A 16,433-nucleotide genomic window follows, 5' to 3' on the forward strand; every position below is an offset into this window, starting at 1 on the left:
GGTGTGAGGACTAAATAAAAACGAGACCGTGCTTTGTAAGCCATGAAATGTGATACCCGCATTAATTATGTTTCTTGTACTTCCCCTTCTCACCGCCGGTTGCAGGTTGCGGGTCTCACCACTGCCTGCCTCTTGCGCAGCGGCCCAAACACACAGGTGTTTGGAAAATTTGACTCGCTTGGCCTCCCCTCTCTTGTGCGGCTGCCTCCGGAGGCTTCTGCTTTATCCTCTCCGCTCGGCGGAACACAAGCGGCTGTCTCCCTGGGAGAGTCGAGTGGGAATTAGGTTAAATAATTTAAAGGAACTTTTAATTTTTAAATAATTCCAATTTGCATGTGTGCAATTTACTTTCCTTCTCTCCCCACTCCTCCCCCCCACCCCCCGCCCTTCCCTGGCTTATTTGTTAGTTTGTTTGTTGGTTTATTTATTTATTTAAAAAGTTTGGGGTATTTTTTTTCCCCCTGGATAACCAATTTGCTCTGAATGGCAGTTAGCCAGCGTGATTCAGAATAACCACAGATTGTAAGGCGAAGGCAGGAGGCAAAATCTGCTGACTTGGAACCGTCTGAAAGGCAGCTCTGCCCAGCCCCCCTTGGGAAAGGAATATAAAAGATGCACAGGCCGTGGTTAACCTTCGATGTATGCAAGGGGGTCCATGCAGTGCTGCGTGGGGACTGGGAGAAGCCCAGTGCATAGACGTGCTGGTGGGGGCTGCAAGAGGGCAGGTCAGGAGGCTGGGCTCAGGGCCCCCTCCCCCCCATTGGAGCTGCAGCGCCTGGAGCCTCGTCCCTCCCGGCCTTGGGCTCCCCATTTGTAGAGCGGGCGCACCAGCACCTCACACCCGGAGGCTTCTGTGAGCGCACGTTTTTTGGAAGGTCGAGGGGGTTCTGACACGTAGTGACCGCTCCCTTGTGGGATCCATGACCTGTGAGCAAAGGGAACGCGGGCCTTTGGGGTGGAGACCGAGAGCCGGTGACCTGGCAAGGTCTCCTCTTTCTTCCTTTTGTTTAGATTGCAAGTGCTCGTGGAATTTTATTTTTTTAAACTTTCTATGTGGAAATTATCTCCTATTTACAGGAAACTTACAAAACCGGAGGCTAACATTTTACCACCCTTTCTGTCTCTTTCGGCCGCAATAGGAAGTGATTTTGCCCCCATTGGGTAGTGCCTGGAGACAGTTTTGTTGTCACACTTGAGTAGGGGGTGGGTGATACAGGCATCTAGTGGGTAGAGGCCAGGGATGCTGCTAAACTTCTTAGGATGCACAGAAACCACCCCATCTTCTGCCCGACACAGAATTATCTGGCCCAGAATGCCCGCAGCGCCCAGGTTGAGAAACCCCGCATTGTGGGTGTGGATGTGTATCCAAAATGATAGTTGCAGAAGTGATGCTCCTTTATTCCTAAATATTTCAGTGTGTATTTCCTAAAAGCAAGGGCGTTCTCTTACGTAGCCACAGCTCAGTTATCAAAATATCGTGGAGTTGACATTGACACAGGGAGGCTTAGGTTTGATGCTGCCAGGAGTCCTCAGGGAGCAGGCGGGACTCCGTGTAAAGGGCACTGGAGTTGGACATGGAAGTGGACAGAAGCTTGGACTCTGGAACGCTGGGGTCAAGCCCCACTGCCCTGGACAATCTTTTGTCATTCTTCCCTGCAGAATGGGGCTGACAGCGTTTTCGCTGCCCGCCTCCCAGGACTGCGGGTAAATAGATGGGAGAGGAAATGCTTTCTTTGCACACGAGAACAGGAGACTGCTGTACTGTCCCCAGACAACACTTGGAGCCCTCCTTCCTGGATCAGAGATTGGGTGTGAGGGGCAGACTCCCTTGCGGCTGGTCCCTGGCCGTGAAACTCCAGCTGTCACCAGGCTTGGGGCTGCTGACAGACCTTCCACCTTCAGGGGCACATCTGGGCTCACCACTGAACCATGCATTGCAGGTGGATGTGCCCCAGCAGGGAGTGAGCCGGCTTCCTTTCCTCTGGAAGGAGGTGACCTGACTTGGGGGTACTGCTCTATCTCCCCTGATATACAGAGGGAAGGGGGAAGGGAGCAGAAAGAAGGGGCTCCATGCCTGGGTGGCTGAAGACAGAGAAATGCTTGGCCACACGTGTTCCTAGATTCTACTTTCGAGAACGAGAACGTGCTTCGTTTTTCACTGAAAAGTCCTTTGTAACCTCCATGTTGGAATTGTCCCAAAACAATGTATTTTAAAGTTTGGAATTGGAGGGGCACCTGGGTGGCCCAGTCGGTTGAGCGTCCGACTTCGGCTCAGGTCATGATCTCACGGCCCATGAGTTCGAGCCCCGCATCGGGCTCTGTGATGACAGCTCAGAGCCTGGAGTCTGCTTCGGATTCTGTGTCTCCCTCTCTCTCTGGCCCTCTTCCACTCATGCTCTGTCTCTCTCTCTCTCTCTCTCTCTGTTAAAAACAAATAAACATTAAAAAATTAAAAAAAAAAATTGGAATTGGAAAGAAGAAACAAACATTTATTAACTGCTTTCCTTTGTATTGTATATTTCACCTTTTTTCATTCTCCCTCGTATCTTGTGAGATAGATAGTAATTAATACAGTTGTTAAGAAAGGCAACTCGGTGGGGGGGCACCTGGGTGGCTCAGTCAGTTAAGCATTTGACTTCGGCTCAGGTCATGATCTCATGGTTTGTGAATTCAAGCCTTGTGTTGGCTCTGTGCTGACAGCTCAGAGCCTGGAGCCTTCTTCGAATTCTGTGACTCCCTCTCTCTCTATCCCTCCCCTGCTCATGCACTCTCTCTCTCTCTCAAAAATAAACATTAAAAAAAAATTTTTTTTTTTTAGAAAGAAAGGCACTGGGCTCAGAGAGGTTGAGTAACTCACCCCAGGTCACACAGCTGGTGGATGGCAGAGCTAGGATTAAAACGGAGATGGGATTTCCCTCAAAGCTGGTGTTGTTCCTGGTTTAAATCCTGGTGCAGCCATCACTAGCTCTGTGACCTTGGGCACAGAATGCCAGTTTCCCCATAGTAGGAAGGGTGATAATCATGTCTGTCCTAGCTGCTTTATAAACTGCCCATCAGTTAGTATTTTGTTATTGGCACGAGGGACGTTCACCTTTGGGCTTCGTTTCTCGTGCGCCCTTTGTGTGAGTGGGTGGAGGCTCATCAAGGGAACTGGCTCAGCAGGGCCACGACCACTCAGTGACAGGCGGGGTCCCCCGGTGATGGAGACAGAGAATGCACCCATAACTAGACGCATGTCAGGTGGTCCCTGCTTTTTCTCGAGGATGATCTCCCACTATGTGCAGTCTCCTGGCCCGCTCCCTGCCCCCCATCCTCCTTTCTGGAAGCCACCTGCAGAGACCTGTACGCCTTCAGAGAATGATGCCAGCTCCCTTACCGCAGAGGCAGAGGAGGGATTCCTATAGCATCACCACCCTTTGGGGCTTAGGATAGAAGCCACTGCAGGCAGTGCAGGTGCTGGCCGCCCCTCCTCCACAGACTCGGGCTCTGGGCCACAGCACAGCCCTCAAGGGCAGCTCACCATCGGTCCCCCTCCCCGCCTCCCAGAGGGTCTGTGCGTGAGATTCCTTCCCTTCTCCGTAACATCTCCAGTGGCGGAGGAGCCTGAGAATTCCGGCGGGCCTGTCAGGGAGTGCGCTCAGCCTGGGTCTGGGTGTTCACCTCACTCTTTTCCATGTTCCCCTCTGGATGGGCAGAACCGAGGAAGGGTCGAGAGGGCTGAGGGGGTCCTGACATCGGGACAGGGTTTGGGCAGGAAATGGCCAGATGCGCTGAGCGGAAATGGCAGAGAGAAGGGCAGGAGTGGCGGCCGCTGAGGGCCGTTTGGCGTTTGTCTAGCCCTCCGGATCTCTGATGCCTGGCTGGCCAGCACTTTGAGCCCTGCCTCTTTAATTCCTGGGTCTCTACCGAGGGCGCCGCTGCCTGGCTCTGCTTCCACTGAGCTGCTCCACCTGGTGCCTGCCGGCCGGCCGACTGGGCATCCAACCCATTGCCCCTGACCTTTGCTTCCTGGGAGGCACCCCTTCCTCTTCTGGCCTCTCTGCTGCCTGACCCCTCCCCTACCAGCACCCCCTATTCAGGGTGGCTTCCCCTGGTCTCCGGAGTCTGCCCTGAGTTGGCAGTGAGTCCCAAGGCTTGGCTGCCTCGCCCGAGGGGGCTTGTTTGGGTCCAGATCGTCCTCTGAAACTTATCTTCCGGCTCTCATCGGCACGGCCACAGTTTGGGATACGAGCCCAGAAAGGAGATAATTACATCCAAACACAGAGGTGTTGAAATTGTGGAAAGAAAAAAGCCTACAAAAGCAAAAGTGCCATTTACTTTATGCAAACGGTGCTTTGAAAGGAAGGTTGGGGATCAGGTTGGACGGGAGGGAGAACTTTTCAGATTAGCCTGTATTCCTGGTGGATCTTCTCTGTAGAGCTCCAGGCAGCAGGGGCTGGCAGGTGCGGGGCAGTGCGGTGCCCCAGGGGGGTGCAGCGGAGGCAGTGTGTGTGTGTGTGTGTGTGTGTGTGTGTGTGTCTAAATCAGCTGCTGCCACCAAATCTGATAATGTCTTTGCCTAGCAATGGCCAAAGGCCTTTTGGAAGGTTCACCAAACACTCTTATACCAAATGAGTATTTATGGAGCATGTCCTGTGTGTCAGGCATTGCGTTAGGTGCAGGACGTAGAGGTGAGCAAAACAGGGCTCATGGTGCAGTGGGAGAGGCAGGTGTAAATCATGGTGATAAACTGGTGTCTCTACTTGGAAGGAAAGGAACATCGATCTAGGAAAGTATAGAGCAAAGGAGCTTGGGCTGGGGGTGGTCTCTTGGGGAAAGGACACCTGAGCTTGGACTGGAGGATGTGTAGGAGTTCACCAGGCAAGAGGGATGGGGAAGAGGTGGGGTAGGTGAGCAGTGTAGACAGAGATCCAGAGTGGGTGGGAAGGTGGTGCTTTGGGAGAAGTAAAAGAAAGTCAGTGTGGCAGAGTGGGGGGAAGGACAGGGTGCAAGAGGGTTTGGGGGAAGTGTGTGGGAGGACAGGTAAGAAGAGGAGAACAAGGGTAGAGTCAGCCTGGAATCCCAAGCAGGTGGGGGTTGGGGGGGGGTGACATGGCGGTGGGCCTGAGGTGGGAGGGGTGGAGGAGACGGAGGGATGGGGTCCAGCCGTGGGTGCGTGGGCTAGCTATAAAACTCTTCCTTTCAGTTTGAAATGCAAAGGGGGCATCTCCAGTGTGGTAGGGGTGGGGAGGAAGGACACAGATCCTTTTGTTTCTTTTCAGCTTTGTTGAGGTGTGACTGATAAGCTACATGTTTGAACTGTACAATTCCACGTGTGTTGACCTATGTATACACCCGGAAAGCCATCACCATACTCAAGATAGTGAGCATATCCATTATCCCCAAAAGTTTCTTTTGTAATCCATCCATCCCCCCAGCCCCATGTCCAGGCGACTACTGATCTGCCTTTTGCCATCACAAGATTAGCATGTATGTTCTAGAAGCTTATATAAATGGAAGCACACATTATGATAATGTACTCTCGTTTGTCTCTCTTCCTCCGGGAAGCACAATTATTTTGAAACTTATCTGTATTGGACACGTAGTCTCTTCCTTGGACTTTGCTGCTCCCTTTTTTTTTTTTTTTTATCTTGGGTAAATCTCTTAAGCCCTTGCCGCCCATAGCGAGGTCTGTGGACCCAGCCGCCTCTGTATCACCCAAGGGGTTTGTGAGTGATGCAGACCTCAAGCCCCGTGGCAGCCCTGGGACTCAGGACCTGCATTTTTTACCAGATCTTTAGGACATTTGTTCGCACGTTAGGGTTTGAGGAGCACTGTCTTAAGCTCTCTGGACCTCGGTTTGTTTCTTCCCGTGTTTGTGGACTGCAGGTGCAGGGAGTTGAGTTAATTACACTCAGTAGTTCATGGTCAACCCAGCTTTTTTCACTCAATAGCTTGGTTCGGGGCCCACCCTATCGCTATAGGTATAGTCAGCCCATGGTTTCTTACTGATGCCGAGTTCTCTCTAGCGTGTTTCTATGACCTGCTTCTCCTCCATTCTCCCAGGGAAGGGCGAGGGACACCTGAGGACGTCTCCAGCTCCCCACTCCTATACATAGCTTCATCCTTGTGGGCTGCACCTGAACCTCCATCTTTGCAAAGGAAGTGTCTTTGGCTCGATGACCCAAGTTGTCTGCAGCTCTGACTCCAGTCGCTTATTTTGCCAGTGGATAGACCTCAGCAAGTTTCAGGCCCCCAAGCTGTCAGGCAGAAGATCCGAATAGTTGTGTTTTCCTTTGAGTGAAGTTTCCGGCTCTGACACTGTGGATGGTCTGAAATCCTTTGATAGTCAGAGTCCCTGAGACCTTCTCTTTCCCCTGAGTGCACAAAGTGCCTTAACTTCTGAATTTTTCTTTTTTTTTTTTTTCCCTGTGAATAATACACCAGCTGCTCCAGGGAGCTGAGTGTTGCATCAGTTTGCTGCACTGTTTAAAATCCCGATTCTGCAAACTCCTCAGAAGGGAGCGACAGTTCCTACTCCTGTGTAATCATTTATGGATCAGGTAATGATTTCCCTCTTGGCTTAATGACAGTTCTATTCTCGGGAGAGCCAGTCAGCTTGTCAAATATTGCTGATGTTCCCTGGTAGATCAAGCACCGTGGCTCTGTCTGCCATTCCTTCTTACCCTTGGCACCTACAATGGGTGAGAAAAGTCACTTCTTTCAAAGGAATCTCAGGACCAGTGAGAGGGTCGGGGTATGAGGAATGGAAGACTTGATTTGCCTTTGTCTGAGGGGCATTGGAAGATGTGCCTGCTTCCCTCCCTGTTCTACGTGCTGGGTGTCTTTAGAGGCAGAAGAGGAGGCTGGGACGGGTTTTTCAGTGGCTGAGGGGGCCACACCATGACTTTTCACTGGAATCCAGCAACTCTTACGACTCTGCCATGTGCCAGGCACTGTGCTGATTTCGTGGGGCTCAGGCTAACAGGTTTGGCTGGATGCCCCGGAGGACGTTCCTCTAGGAAGACTTTAGTGGCACTCCATCTTGTTCTGGAGCAAACTGGTCAGCGGTGGAAGAACCCAAAGGACGTGAGAGGTCAGTTCGTCTGGACCGTCATGAGAGCGAGCTGTGCGCTCAATTACCTGGGCTGATGAGCAGGGGGCGGAGACAGCGACCCTCTGCCAGCAACGCTCCTAAATAAAAATTCAGTTAAGAAAAATCAGTCTATGCCGGCAGGGGGGCGGGAGTTGCCAAGGGTGGTCTGGGGACCTGTGCTAGACTGTGACCAAGTTGTCATGGATGAGATTAGGAAAATGAAAACAATGTGGTGAGTTCTTCATGAAGCTAAACTTATTGACTTATTAAGGACTCTACTTTGGGATTGTCATCCAGTGTCCCTGGTGTTCATGAAATTGAGATGATAGTAGAAATTACAGAAAATAGAAGGTGACTGCAAAGTCCTTGTGTGGCTGTAAGTTTTCCAATCTCTGCCAGGCTTTCTCGCGCGTGCGTGTGTGTGGGGTGTGTGTGTGTGTGTGTGTGTGTGTGTGTGTGTGTGTGCGTGCGCGCACACGTGCACACAACTGTGCATAAATTTGACTTGTTTGTGAAATTCCAAAGCCTGAACACCACCAGCACAGCTTTGGGATCGGACGTACCTTGATTCTTAGCTTCTCCTCCAAATGAATATCTTAACACATCATATCCAATTTGTGCCTAAGTAATGTTGCTTTGTTTCTAATAATAACAATGTTTGTTAAGATCAAAATCTTACCTTTGGAGAAGGAGCACGCTCCACCAATTAGGTTAATTTAGCAATCATTAACATTTTAATGAATATATGCTGTTAAAACTTGCATAAGTAAAAATGCAAATGAGCAGCAGCCTGAGGTGCTGATGAGTGGTCAGCTGAAGGTAACTGAGTCATGTGGCTCTTCCGCTGTGGGTGTGGGGTCCCTATAGCCAGACCCCACAGCACAGGGGCTGGGTCCAGGGAGCCCCTAAGGTGCCCCTTTCCTCTACTGTATTTAAATGGAGATCGTAATTAAATTGTGGTCGTAGAGGAAGACAACTAGAGCCCCCTCATGCTACACGCTCCAGAATTTAATTTTCCAAATAAACTGAGTGTGGCTTTGATGCCCAGGGAGGATCAATAGAATGGAAATTGCTTGCAGTTTCCCCTAAAGTGTTACAATGGATTACTGCTCTCACATTTCCCCTCCATGCTCCTTTTTTGCCTGCCAAAGAGAGCCTGGTATTCATTCTAGACACATGCTATTTGAGGAAATAGGAAATTAAAAAAAAATAAATAAATGAATAAAAAAGGAAACTACGAGCCACGCTGAGGAGGCTCAGGAGGATGAGACCGTGTCCTCCTGCCTATGAGGTGAGTGAGGGCTCCCTTGTCCCTGTGAAGGAGAAAAGCATCTGTATCCCACTCTGTGAGGCACAGGGGTGGGGTTCAGGTGCTCTGAGAAGGGACGTGGAGGGCCTGCCTCCCATCAGGTCACCTTCTCAAAGAGGCCACACAGGAAGGTGAGCCAAGTGTCGGGTCCCAACTGAGGGTGCCGCTGCCTGGAACCTCACTGCCTGCTGATCCCCTCTGGAATCTTGGGGAATGTTCTAGCTCCTTCACATCCTCTCAGAAGAGTCAGGTCAGGGAAGGGTCCTGGCCCACGCTGACTTGCTTGCTCCTTTGGGGCTCAGATTGTGGAAGATGTCTGCCCCACAGATGATCTGGGGTTTTAATCTGAAATTTTCAGCTGTGGGGCTAACTTCACAAGGTCGAGTCTCATGTCCTTTTTTGCTCCTGTGGGGAGACGCCAGTGAGCTTGGACGGTTGGCAGGAAGAAGGAACTCTCAGGAGTGAGGTTCCTGGGTCATAGGCGCCCCCAGTGAGGGCTTGGAAACCTTTTCCCGATCTGGTGATGGCAGATAGCCTGCGCCTGGGAGAGTCGAAGGCTGCAGTGCGATCAGGCAGACCTTTATTGGGCACGTTTGTGTGAAAGACAGTGTTAGACACTGTGCACTGGGGGGGACAGGGGCAGGGGGTGGGGCAGAAATGAAGACTCCATTCTTGCCCTCCAGGAGTTTACAAATTAGACAAATACCCTCATGGCTTTTTTTTTTTTTAATGTTTTATTTATATTTGAGAAAGAATGCAAGCAGGGGAGGGGCAGAGAGAGAGAGAGAGAGGGAGAGAGAGAGAGAGAGAGTCACACACACACACACAGAATACGAAGCAGGCTCCAGGCTCTGAGCTGTCAGCACAGAGCCCGATGCTGGGCTTGAACTCACAAACTGCGAGATCATGACCTGAGCCGAAGTCAAATGCTTAACCGACTGAGCCACCCAGGAGCCCATACTCTTACGGCTTGAATGTTTGGCAAAGTAACATGAATTCAGGAATCTGAAACCAGATTGAGTATAATCTCCTTATTTTACATTTGGGGAAATGGAGGCAGGGAGGCAGTTTTTCCCCGTTGCACACACCATTCTGCGCTCTAGCATGCTGTTTCTCTCAGCTGGAACAGGTGCAGGGATATGGTAGGAGGACAGGTCAGAATGGGGGAGCCTGAGCGTGCTGTGGGCTCCCCTCCTCCACTGTGTGACCGAGATTCCAGAACCAGCAACCTCCTACAGCGGGTGCTGGCAGTGCCTTCCCGGGGCTGACAGATTGACCATGTTTTGAGATATGTGGAGAGCGAAAGTTCTAGAAAATTAATTAGTGGCAGTAGACACTGGCTACCCAAAGGCTGTAGAAATTTATGGGGTTTTTGTTTCCTTTTTGTCATGAAATAAGTTATCAGCATGTGTGTTGATTGATTTCTTGCTAAATTCCTGTCTTCAAAAAAAAATTAAATAAAACCAGAGAACACAACGCAACATTCTCACAGTTTGGAGTCCCTTAAAGCATTTTAATGAACTCCCTTCCCGAGTCGCTCTTTCTTCTTGGTGTTGAGTCCCCACCCCCTCCCCAAAGCTCCCATCTGGTTCTGACTCCCAGACCTACAAAGGGATGGTCCTTCTGGAGGGCCAGGACCCAGCTGAGATTGGCAAAGTGCCTCGGGCTGAACAAGTGAAGGAGGCATTGGCTCTCAGGGTCTGTAAGTGCAGGGTTTGCACCTGAGAGCCAGTGCCCCCTTAAATTGGATGCCTCAGGTATCTCGCTTCCTCACTCAGGTCCCAGCCTTGCTTTCCTGGCTGCTGTCCACTCCTTCCCATCTGAGGGAGAAGCAAAGGCAGCACCTGAGAATGGGCGGTGACCTAAATGGACCAGGGTGGACCTCACCCCAAAGAGAGATTAATGGGAAGCATGTTATTTTCCTGTGGAGGTCTCTGTGTCCTCCATGGAGGAGGAGGATGGGACCGGATGGCTGCTCTGTGCTCCCTCCTCTGGCCTGTGTCTGAGGCACATCCTGTCCTCAGAGAAAAGCCCCTCAAAAAGGCCATTGAGTTGGGGACCAGGGCAGACAGTTGCTTTTTGGAACTCAACGATATTAAGCAACCCGTGTTGCTTTTTGGAACTCAACGATATTTACAAGCCATCAGTGGAGGTGAAATTGAAAAAAAACAAAAACACAGCTGTTACTAATTTAAAATGTGACATTCCCCTCATCGCAAGCGCCCTGGAACCGGAGGATGGGAATTATTGACTATATGACACAAGGGGAGAGGGATTACTGTGCATATTAAGAGAAGAGAAGAGTGATGGCGGAGTACATGATGTAAAAGGGGACAGTCGCCACAAAATTAAATACAAAAAAATTCAGTGGAAAATAATCATGGTCTATACATTATGGGCTTGACACATGCTAAGTTTTCTACTTTTAAAAGCCTCTTGTAATTTCTGGATAACTCGTTCAGCTGTCTGGTTCCCACTGCCCCACCCCACCCCTGCCAGGCTTCTGTGCTTGTCAGAGAAGCTATTTTCTTGGCTTTTAACCCCTTGGGGGGGATTTCCCCAGCCCTATCTAAGAATAATTTCTGGGAAGATGAGGACCCCAAAATGATCCCTGGGGTTTTGAGCTCCCGTGAATCATGTTGGTAGAAATCTCCCAAATCTTGAAATGTTCTCGGGCTCTTTCTCTTGTACCCCTTCTCAAGGTTTGACATCCTTGAACCGTGGTCAGATCAAATGGGGAGGGGAAGGGGGCTGGCTGAGGGATGGTCTGTGATCATTGTCATTGTTTGAAGCTTAATGTCTGTAACCTCTCAGGTGCCAGGGGATTGTTAACTTGACTGCGTCTTTCTCAGATTCTGGCAGGAGACTGAACTGTCCAGGGCCAGGCAGACAGGAAACCTCTACCCCATCATTACTTGTGGTGAATCCCCATTCAATAACACCCATGATCCTCCCCTAGAGCAAAAGACTGGAAAAAGTGGGCTGACCCTGTGGCAGGAAGGAATCAGGGACACTGGAGGAAGCACTTTGTAGAAACCAAGGTTAGCTTCTTGAACTTTCTGCGGTGACGGCAATGCTCTGTATCTGCACTGTGCAATACGGAAGCCACTGCCCACGTGTGGCCACCGAGCACTTGAAACGTGGCTGGTGTTGTGGAGGACCTGAGCTCTAAATTTAATTGGATTGTGATTAACTTCGGTTTAAATAGCCACATGTGGCTACCGGATTGGACGGTGCAGCTCTAGATAATTCAGGTTTGAAAGAGGATGGCCTAGAGAAGAGAGGGGAGGCTGGCCAAGGAGGCCCCTGTCAGGGGTTGAGGGCTTTGACTCCTTTTGGGATGAGCTGTGTGGCTCCAGCAGACCCAGGGTGAGGCTCTCCTCCCTGTGGCTGTATTTCAAGAAGGGCCCGAAGGAATTCTCGTTGTCCAGAGTGCAGCATCAGGACTGAGGTCACCACTCTTCCTTCCCCCTGGAACCATGCACAGTCACATCACTTACAGGGGTCAGGCTGAACGGATCCTCCCCCTCCTCTTACGGAAGAGGCCAGGATGGGGAAGGGCTCTGTAGCAGGTTTGGCTAAAGATCCAGATTTCTGGATCTCCAGCCCGGAGTTTTCCTTACATACCCTGCCTCAATTCCCTGGGGCCAGTTTCCTCCTGATTAAATCCTGGGCACATGCTTTATTCCCCTCTTAGAAGGGCTGAGATGGGGCAGTTCCCCGAGGTCCATAATAGAGTGATCCTACCCTTCTCCCTTCAGCCCCTTTCCAAGCTCTGGCCTCGTCTGACCTTTGGGGAGCCTTTTTGGGTGATTGCCTATTGCGTCTGAAGGTGGCAGTGGAATAGGATTTGCCGGTGACTTTTGGATTTGGGCCAGGTAATGTGAATGTGGCAGATTCCTTGGGTTCCCCATCCCTGTGGAATAACGGACACCAAGCCAGAAGGAGGTGCCAAGAATAGACCACGAGGCCCTGAGCGGGAGACTTGGCACCAAATGCCCAGGGAGAGGACCCTGTCTCAGGGAGAGGGTGCACATGCGTACATGTGTCTTAAGCCTCAGCGAGGGCAGGTCAGCCCCTCGGAGGACTGTTCTGGAGGAGAGGCCCCTGGCAAATCAAAGGGAATACGGACTTCATTTGCTGGGATGGGCTGTTGGTTTGTGGCAAATTCTGCAGGGAGAGGTGGCTGGGGTCTTCTGCCTGTAGCGTGAGGGCTCCCGTGGGTCTCAGAGGGAAGGCGGGTCTTGGCGCCCCTGAACAAGTCCCAGGGCCTGGGGTTGTCCCTCTAGACCTCACTGGGCTCTGCTCTGTGAGGCGGGGAGGGGAGGGGTCAGTCATTCCGCCTCAGATCTGTAGATACTATTTTATTCTGTTAGTTGGTGTTGGCTCCTTATGTCCCCTGCTAGACTAACTCCAGGCCCAGCCAGGTCCCTGGCCTCTCAAGAAGATGGAATAGATATTCGTGGGCTAAGTAATTATCTTCTATAATGAAGGACTTCTGTAAAAAGAAAGGTCTTTGGTGGAAAGTTGGGTCGCCCAGTCTCTTGATTGGGTTGGGGTTGGATGTAGCCCAGGGCTCGCCATTTTCTTTTCCTTTCTTTTTTTTTTTTTTTTTTCAATTTTTTAAATATTTATTTTTGAGAGAGATAGAGTGTGAGAGGGGGAGGGGCAGAGAGAGGGGGAGGGAGACACAGAATCCAAAGCAGGCTCCAGGCTCCAAGCTGTCAGCCCAGAGCCCGACGTGGGGCTTGAACTCCCCAACTGCAAGATCATGATCCGAGCCGAAGTCGGAGGCTTAACGGACTGAGCCACCCAGGCGCCCCAGGGCTTGGCATTTTCAATAGGAGGTGCCCTGTTGCCTGAGGAGGTAATAAAAACTGTAGGAAAAATGTCCCAGGCCACAGAACAACCTGGGGGTGGATGCCCTAACCTCTGGAAGGTGCCGCAGACAGGACCTTCTCTTCCGCATTGAGCTGATGTTACGGTCTCTGGCAGGAACAGGTTCTCTGAGCCCCAATGGCGCCTTGAATGTGTTTCTCCCAGTGTGACCCAAATAAAAAGAGGTGTGTCCAGTGGTTAGGCAGGGACAGAAATGAAATACTGAGTGGTCAGGTGGGCAGAATCTTATTAGGCAGTCAGATGACCTGAGTTCTGGAGCCAGCCCTGCCATAAACTGGTGTGAGCTAGGCCACGTCCTGGTCCTCCCCGAGCCTCTGTTTCCTCAATGGTAAGATGAGGTATGTTGGGCAGGGTTCCAATAGGGTTCCAACAGGAAGCAGGTGCACACTCAAGAGGGGTGATTTGAGAACACGACTGCTGACAAAGCTGTGGGCAGAGCAGAGGAAAGGCACAAGGGGTGTGCAGTGCCCTGGGCTGACTGGCACTGGCCTGTTTCCAGCCCTGGACCCAAAGGGGCAAGGAAGGGAGAGTGGAGAGAGAGACAGGGTGTGTGTGTGAGGGGACAGGATCACCCGCCAGGAGCTGCGACCTTTAGAACCCAGGCAGCCTGAGGCGGCCCTGCAGGGACCGGCCAGTCCAACGATCACCCAGTCTCATTCTCTTCCCTTCCATCTGCTGCTGGGGCTCCCCATTGGCTGAAGGCTGGCAGAGGCGGAGGACAAGGCTCCCCATGGATGCCATCCATGCAGGTCTGCCCCCTAGGCCCCAGAGCAGGCTGGAGAGTGATGGGCCGGCGGGGCGGTGGTGGGCGGGGACGGTGTAGAATGGGCAACATCCAGTCCAGCCCACGCGGGATGGACTATTCCAGCCCTGGGATAGACGGTGAGAGGGGGGCAGGCCCAGGGGCAGGCACGCGTTGATTCCTGCTGATATCCTGGGTCTCCGCTCTCGCAAGGCAGGGCCTCCCCTGCTTGCTCAGAGGAAGGTGGCAGTCATTCTCCCGTGGAGCAAATTTCCAACCGAACCTGGTCCTGGAGGAGGCGGAGGACCATCTCCCTCCCAGCGCCGGCCAGCGCCGCCATCCGTCACTCTGCCAGCCGCGTGAAGTAATGATAGATTAGTGCACATTAGGCCTCCCATCCTGCAGGCCTAAAAGCCGGGGCTTTACCAATCAGTGAGGGGGGAAGCAGTGCGAGGTGAGTGGGGCTCCGCGCAGGGAGCTGGAGGCGCCGGGAATTAATAAGCACTTGGAGACGGCAGGGATATTGAACTCATTCCTTAAATCAATCCTTAACCAAGAAGGATGAGGGAATGAGATTTGGGACAATTAGTGGGTAATGACGACCTTGTGAAAGGAGCTATTGACAAAGGGTGTAAAGGGGGGGGAGCAGGTGGGTGGCGGTAGGGGGATTGGAAGAAAGTGCCAATGGCAGTGAGTCCACAGGTCGTGACCCTCCTGGAGGGGAGGGGGGTTGGGTGGGGGTGCGGGTGCTCCCCGTGTGGCCTTCTTACTGGGTTAGAAAGAGAGACCTCGACAAGGTGGCCTTCTCCTCCTCCCACCTCTCCATCACCTTCTCCAGAGACCCCCAACATGCAGAGCCCTTGACGGTGGAGGGTTAGGGTCCCTGCATTCGGGACAGACCCCAGCCTCGTTTCGGGTGACAGAGCCGCAGTCCTCTCTGTCCTCAGAATCTCGGGAGACTTTGTGGCAAGGGGCTTTCTCACCACCTTCCATGAGCTCTGGTGGTCCGGGAGCGGGACCAGGGTCCCCGAGGCAAGGGCCTTGTCCCTCCCACATTGGTGGGAGCCCAATCCTCCTTCCAGCCCTCCTTCCAGCCCAATCCTCCTTCCAGCCCTTTCTGCTCCTCTCATCTTTTTGGCCTCCTCTCACTGGTCGGATATCTGTGCAGCCTGGCCTGAGGGGTCCGGCTGAAACACTGGCTGTCCTCCTTCCCCACTGAGCCTCTGCACTGTGGTCCCCCAGACTCTAACAGCAGCCACAGCAGCACCAGAGGCTTTGAAGGAGGAACACCTCTGCTTTGAAGGAGTCTTCCTTCAGTGGCTTCCTCAGAAAGCAGAGCCTGAGACCAGAATTCAGAACACATGATTTATCCTTAGGAGGGCTCTTCAGAAAGAAACCTGAGAGGGAGGAAGGGAAGCAGAGTAGGGAAGGGGGAGGAGCTAAGTCAGGACATGGCCTCAGGCAAAGCCTAGCTGTGGCCTGTCCCCCTGGGGATGGTTCTGGAGTCTGAACCAGAACTCAGAGTGATCCCCTGGTGGGAGTGGGCCAGCCTTTTGCACTGATCAGTCATTGACTAAGAGGCATCAGGAAGGGGAACTCTCAAGCTCCTGGACAGGCAGGTGGCTCCAGTCAGCTGGGGACAGTTTTGGGGGTGGTGGGGGGTGGGATGGGGAGAGATGAGCTACAGCAGCCCACCCTCACAGCAGTGGGCAAGGGCACCAGAATGTTCGCTGTCAGGGCTTTTTAGAGCCCCTGTGGCCACCTCCTCTCAGTCTATAAGGGATGATTATAATTTGAATCCCTTCTATTTGTACAGCATCTCAAAAGATAGTGGACACTTGTACAAAATTATCTCCTTTTATCCTTGCAACTTAATTCACTTTGCAAGAAAGTTTTCATCTCCATTCTGCAGACAGGAAGCTGAAGCCCAGGGAGGCCAAATGAATGCCAAAAGACCGAGTGGGCGGGGAGGCTGGGACCCGAACCACTGGGGTCACTGTGTTGATTCAGTTCAGATGGGCTACCCCATTAGAGGCACTGCTCTCTTAGCGGGAGGAAGAAATGACCCTCGGTAGAGCGTGTTATTAGTGTCTTGCATATACTTCCTCCACTTACTCACTGCCCTCTTAGCTAGCTAGTCTCCTCTGCAAAACTTGGGCATCTGAGAACTTTCCTCTCTGGGCAGGACCCCTGCGGGTTGAGAGGCATCAGGAAGGAAGCGTCATCTTGGCGCCATTGCCGTCCCCAGGTCTTCCTCCGTCTGCCCCCTCTCTGCCTATTGCCCACCCTGGCTCTTGACTGAAGCCTCATCCCCACTATTATCATTATTATTGTGATGCTAGGGGAGAGGCCTCTGCATCTTTAATGCAGACGTTCAGATAGAAAGATAACCAAAAGGAGCCACACTT

The sequence above is a fragment of the Panthera tigris genome, chromosome B3, assembly GCF_018350195.1.
Source record: "Panthera tigris isolate Pti1 chromosome B3, P.tigris_Pti1_mat1.1, whole genome shotgun sequence".
NCBI lineage: Eukaryota > Metazoa > Chordata > Mammalia > Carnivora > Felidae > Panthera > Panthera tigris.